Raw genomic sequence first — 6,000 nt, forward strand, 5'->3', positions numbered from 1 at the left:
ATATAAAATAAACTGAAATAAAATATATATAAATCTCTGTTAAATATTGATTACCTTTTGTTAATTCACAGGAACACAGCATAGTCAATATGGCTTCCACACACTGGGGGCTGGGGGCTTTTCTTTCTGGGAAATCCCTTCCAGGGTTGTCCTATATGACTAAAGAAATGAATAAGATTGTTTGTTTCCCTCCAAACACTCAGAATGACAAATTAATCAAACCTGAGAAGGGGGTCATGAGACCCTCCAATTTGTAGCCAAGTCTAACAATAGTTGTGGTAACCTGGGGACCTACTACCTATGATTGGCATCTGAAATGGAGTGGGAGCAGTCTTGTAGAATCCAAAACTCCAGGCAAATAGTGTAAATTGAATTAAATTTTAGGACACTCATCTGGTGTCATGGAGAATTGCCACGTGTAGTGAAAATTCCAACAGTTGGTGACCAGAAATGTCAGAAATGAAGTCTTCTGGGTATAAGTAAAGGAGGCACAACAGGAGGTGAAAAACTGGGTAGGTTTTTCTATACAGTGCCAAAGACTTAATTTAATTTCAATTTAGCTAGAGTATCCATGACCACCATGAGATTTCTGAGGGCAATGGGTGCTATTGCAACAGGGAATTCAGGCAAGACAGTAGTACCAATGGTGAAAGTGAGGCACACTGTTTGCCCTCTCTTTTTATGTTCAAGAACTTCCCTAAGGTTACAGAAGATACCTTGTTTAAATTTAGTGGGATCTCCAGCTGTTACCATAATTTGAGCCCCAGTATTGATTGAGGATATGAGATTTGCCAATTGATGCATTTCAGCAGACACTAAAGTTAATTCAGAACCTATGTTGAAGAGATCCAAAAACTAATTGGCATCCTTTCATTTTTTGTTCTGTCAATTCTTTTAGTGAATTTTGGACTTCCAACTGGATCAAGTTGTGTATCTGTATTTCAATGTTTTGTTTCCTCCCTCATATCTAGGTTCTTTCCTTCTTTTCCTCTTTTTATTTATTTATTTTTTGTCACTGGATATACTTCAAGGGAGGTCTTCTCTATCCTGCTCATATTTATAAATTTCTTTTTTCCAGAGAGCTTCAAATCAGTATCTTCATGGATAGGGACCTCCTCCATGATAATGGTTGTTTAACAGGGTTTATATACACTGTGCTTAAAAGAGGTTTGAATTAATCCCTTCACTGTGGTACAGAGATGCCATGAGAGTTTCTCTCTATAACCCTGAGGATCTGGATCTTTGTTGTGACAAAAGCATGGGGCAACAGCAGCAGCAGAGTATTTAAAGGTTCTGGTCTGTTTTTAAGAGTGCAGACCTCAGCATGACACAAAATAGCTCCTTTTCTTCTTCTCCATTCCTTTCCCTCTCCCTCCCACTGCCCCTCTCCCCCTATCTTGCTCCTCCTTCTTCTCCTCCTTCTTCTCTTTCTCTCTCTCACTCTCTCTCTCTTTCTCTCTCCCTTAATGACCACTTTTTCATGAGCAACCACCCCATGGACCTATATCTTGCTCAGGGTATACTCTTTCCCCTGAGCTCCCTCAAGGACCAATGCCTGGTTGAAACACAACCAATCAGGGTAAGAGTCTTTCCCCTGACACTAGTGTCAGCCACGGCTTCATTCTAAGACATACAGATAGGCCCAGGCTGACACACAAGACCCAGGGCCACCTTAAGAAAGGACTGAATTCCATGCTGTTGTCTCCAATAGCCAAGTAATTATTGCAATATCTAAATTAGGTAAGTTAGATCTATAAGAGAGGATTGGAAAGACTCAACAAATGCATCACAATGCAGCACGGTCTACAGTACAATCTTCTTGCAGGAAGTAGCTCAAAGGGAATGCTTACCACCAGGCAACAGAGCCAGGGAGCAAGCCAGAGTAAGAGAAGAAAGACCTCTGAGGGAAGTGGTCATTGTCTCAGTGCCACACTCACTGCATCAAGTGTAGTGGACACTCAGCAGAACTAGGATGGATTCCCACTCAAAATTTATGTTGGATGTTGAGGCTGATAATGCCATACAAACAAGAAGGTATACAAAGTGTTATTCCACATATAAAGATCTCCATCTAAGGAGAGCATGGTATGCCTTCTAAGCTATTATGAAATGACTCAAGAGTTCAAGAAAAGTGGCTGGCTTCGGTTTTTATTGTGGTTATGGTGTGGGTTCACAGTGAGTGTTACCTCAAATGTGCATGGGCTTGCAAGGTTTGAATCTCTTCCTGTTGCCAAAGGAGGGAAGACCTAAGCTTTCTTTTTTTTTTTTACTGAGATATAATTGACATATAATATTATATTAGTTTCAGGTTTACAACATAATGATTCAGTATTTTTATGTATTGTGAAATGATCACCACAATAAGTCTAGTTAACATCTGTTGCCATATATAGTTCCAGTTTTTTTCCTGTGATAACTTTTAAGATCTACTTTCTTAGCAACTTTATTTTTTTTGGTGAGGAAGATTGGCCCTGAGATAACATCTGTTACCAGTATTCCTTTTTTTTTCTCCCCAAAGCCCCAGTACATAGTTGTACATCCTAGTTGTAAGTCATTCTGGTTCTTCTATGTGAGATGCAACCACAGCTCGGCTTGATGAGCAGTGTGTAGGTCTGTGCCCAGGATCTGAGCTGGGAAACCCTGGGCTGCCAAAGCAAAGCATGCAAACTTAACCAATCGACCACGGGGCCAGCCCCTTAGCAACTCTCGAATATGAAATACAGTATTATTAACTATCATCACTATGCTGTACGTTACATCCCCATGACATTTATTTGATAACTGGAGGACCCAGGCTTTTTTTTTTTTTTTATCAGCTAGCCCAGATGTCGGGTGAAAGAAGGGAGAGAGTTTTGGTTTAAAAAATCTTAGCAGCCAAACATCATACACAAAAAATGGAGTCAGACACTTTATAACATAGTTCTTATAGATTATTCATAAATAGTCCAAGTCAAGGGAATTAATTGTCCTGGATTTGGATAAAATGAAGTACATTTGAGTGCTTACTAGTGTCTTTTAATTAAAACATTTTTTTTTCTTTAACAGAGAGTATATTTCCTATTCCTTTTGCTTCCTTCAAAGGAGGGAACTGATATGTTAGTGTGTTTATGGAATTTTTAAAACTCTAAATATCCTTGCTAATTTGTTTGGTACGACCATTCCAAAATGGATGAATATAGAAACAGGTGAATGGAGCAAAAGCCAAAGAGAAAAGAGTTCTGAGAAGAATGTGTTTGCAACAACTGAGAAATATTGCTGAAGGGATATGATCCTCAAGCATGAGTACTTTATTTATGAACTACTTGAATCCAAAATATAGACACACTAATGGGTACCTGTATACTGGTTTACTTTACATCTCTCATTTGTTTTCCAAAAAGCGTCTCTGCTCTGTGAACCCCAGAGTCTAACAGGTGTCTTTGAATTCCTCCTCTTTGGACTCTAAGATGATCCAGAACTGCACCCTCTAATCTTTGGCTTGTTCCTGTCTATGTATCTAGTCACCATGCTGGGGAATCTGTTGGTCATCCTGGCTGTCAGCTCTGACTCCAACCTCCACACCCCCATGTACTTCTTCCTCTCCATCCTATCCATGGCTGACATCAGTTTTACTTCTACCACAGCCCCAAAGATGATTTTGGACATTCTAACTCATAGCAGAGTCATCTCCTATGTGGGCTGCCTGATTCAGTTGTCTTTTAAAAATCTTTTCAGATGTTTGGACAGTATACTCCTAATTGTGATGGCCTATCATCAGTTTGTAGCTATTTGTTATCCCCTGCCCTACCTGGTCATCATGAACACGCACCTCTGTAGTTTGCTGGTTCTGGCATCTTTTTTTTTTGTTGAGGAAGATTAGCCCTGAGCTAACATCTGCTGACAATCCTCCTCTCTCTCTCTCTCTTTTTTTTGCTGAGGAAGATTGGCCCTGAGCTAAAATCCATCCCCATCTTCCTCTACTTTATATGCAGTATGCCTACCACAGCATGGCTTGACAAGTGGTCTGTAGGTCTGCACCTGGCATCCGAATCAGTGAATCCTGGGCCACTGAAGCCCAACGTGCAAACTTAACTGCTGTGCCACTGGGTCAGCCCTCTGGTGCCTCTTTTGATCAGCCTTTTAGACTCCCAGCTGCACTGCTTAATGATGTCACAACTTACCTTTTGAACAAAGGTGGAAATCACTCATTTCTTCTGTGACCCTCAACTCCTCAAGCTTGCCTGTAATGATATCTAAAATACTAATGTATTTTGTTGGTGCCATCTTTGGTGGTGTTTCAGCCTCAGGGATTCTTTTCTCTTTCACATGAATTGTTTCTTCGATTTTGAGAGTTCCATCAACAAGTGGGAGGTACAAAGCCTTCCCCACCTGCGGATCTCACCTGTCAGTTGTTTGCTTATTTTATGGGACAGGCCTTGGGTTGTACCTCAGTTAGACTTCTCACATTCTCCCAAGGATATAGTGGCCTCAGTGATGTACAAAATAGTCACCATTATGCCAAACCCCTTAATCTTCAACCTGAGGAACAGGGACATCAAGAGAGCCTTGCAGAGGCTCTTCAACAAAGCAGCCTAGTATCCATCCTTGGGCCATTTTTTAAATTGTTCTGTGTATTAGAATGATTGCAAAACCAAACTACAGGAATTGGCAAATGCCTCTTTGGTCACATAATTTTTGTAGCTCATGATTTTCATTCCTCTTGATTTATCATATCTGAAAATTGCTTATTTTGGCACATACATGATCAGATTGAGGCAATATTTTGAGATCCTGTGTATGTCAAAATCACTGCATAATTGAATCCTATTACATCTATGGAACTTTCCACATTTGTCACCTGTGACCGACATCCTGTAGAAATTCAGAACTCTATTCTTTAATACATATATTCAATTAATCAACCATTTCACTTTCCATGTGTATTTTCCATAGAACTTTGGATTTGATCAAATCTATTGGTGAAGGTTGTGTGAGAGAATGTATGTCACTGGTCCTCAATTTTGGCTTTATAGTTGAAGGATCTGATGAGCTTGAAAAATTCTCATGCCTAAAACCCAGCACCATAGATTAAGCTTTAATTGGATTGGAGAGTGAAAAGAGAATGAACAGTTTTAACAACTCCCCAGGTGACTCTAATGTGCAGCTAAGGTGGAGAACTATTGAATTTTGTCAGATCTTTCATTCAAAGATGACATGTCTGTCTTGAGTCCTTTACTGTACATGATCATGTCCTGAAAATCTTAAAGTGATCACTGCTTGTAAAGAAGATACAAGAAAACTTGCCATAGCAACAGGCAATGTGAATTTTCTCAAATTCCTGGTAATATTTTTTCACATGTCTCCTCCCTCCACATTCTTCATATATGCTCTTTATTAAGCCATTGTTTTTCTACTCCAAAGTTCCCCTTCTATAATTTAGTTGGTGATACTGGAGTAGTAGGAGAATCTTTAAAATACTGCTCTGATTTTCCATCTGGTCTTTTTTTCTAGGTTCTTCCAGTAGTAATCAGTAAAGGACAACATACCCTTATAAGCCTAACCTTTTCCCGTATCCCTCAGCCTGGCATGGTCATTTCCTGGAGTTACATTTTTATGTTACTACCTTTTTCTTTTACACCTTGCATCTTTCGATAACTATTTAATCAATTACTTTTATTAAATTATCTTCATTAAAATAACTAGTGTGGTTTCTATTTTCCTGATTGAACACTGATGGATAAATTGTGGATGAGGAAAAAGGTATGCTGTGAGATTTCGAAATTGGAGTATTATATAATGAGCTCAGGAAAAAAAAAAAGGTGATTGTAGTGATATGTCCTGGTCAAGGGTATACAATTGAGATTTTAAATAGCGATATGATATTTCCAGTCTCTCTGTGGTTCTCTTTGTGCCTGTAGATCATTGTCAGCCAAGACATTATGAATAAATTTAACTTTTTCTAATTTTATTACTATTTAAGCAAACTATCAAGTTACCAGATAAATATGTCAAAATAAACAG

The 6,000-nt window shown here is 39.0% G+C and overlaps 1 pseudogene; it reads left to right on the plus strand.

Moving 5' to 3' along the window:
* Positions 1–3,505: 3,505 nt before the first annotated feature.
* Positions 3,506–4,435, plus strand: LOC103541506 (olfactory receptor 7E178-like; annotated as a pseudogene).
* The last annotated feature ends 1,565 nt before the right edge of the window (positions 4,436–6,000 follow it).

Source organism: Equus przewalskii, chromosome 6 (genome assembly GCF_037783145.1).
Source record: "Equus przewalskii isolate Varuska chromosome 6, EquPr2, whole genome shotgun sequence".
Taxonomy (NCBI): Eukaryota; Metazoa; Chordata; class Mammalia; order Perissodactyla; family Equidae; genus Equus; species Equus przewalskii.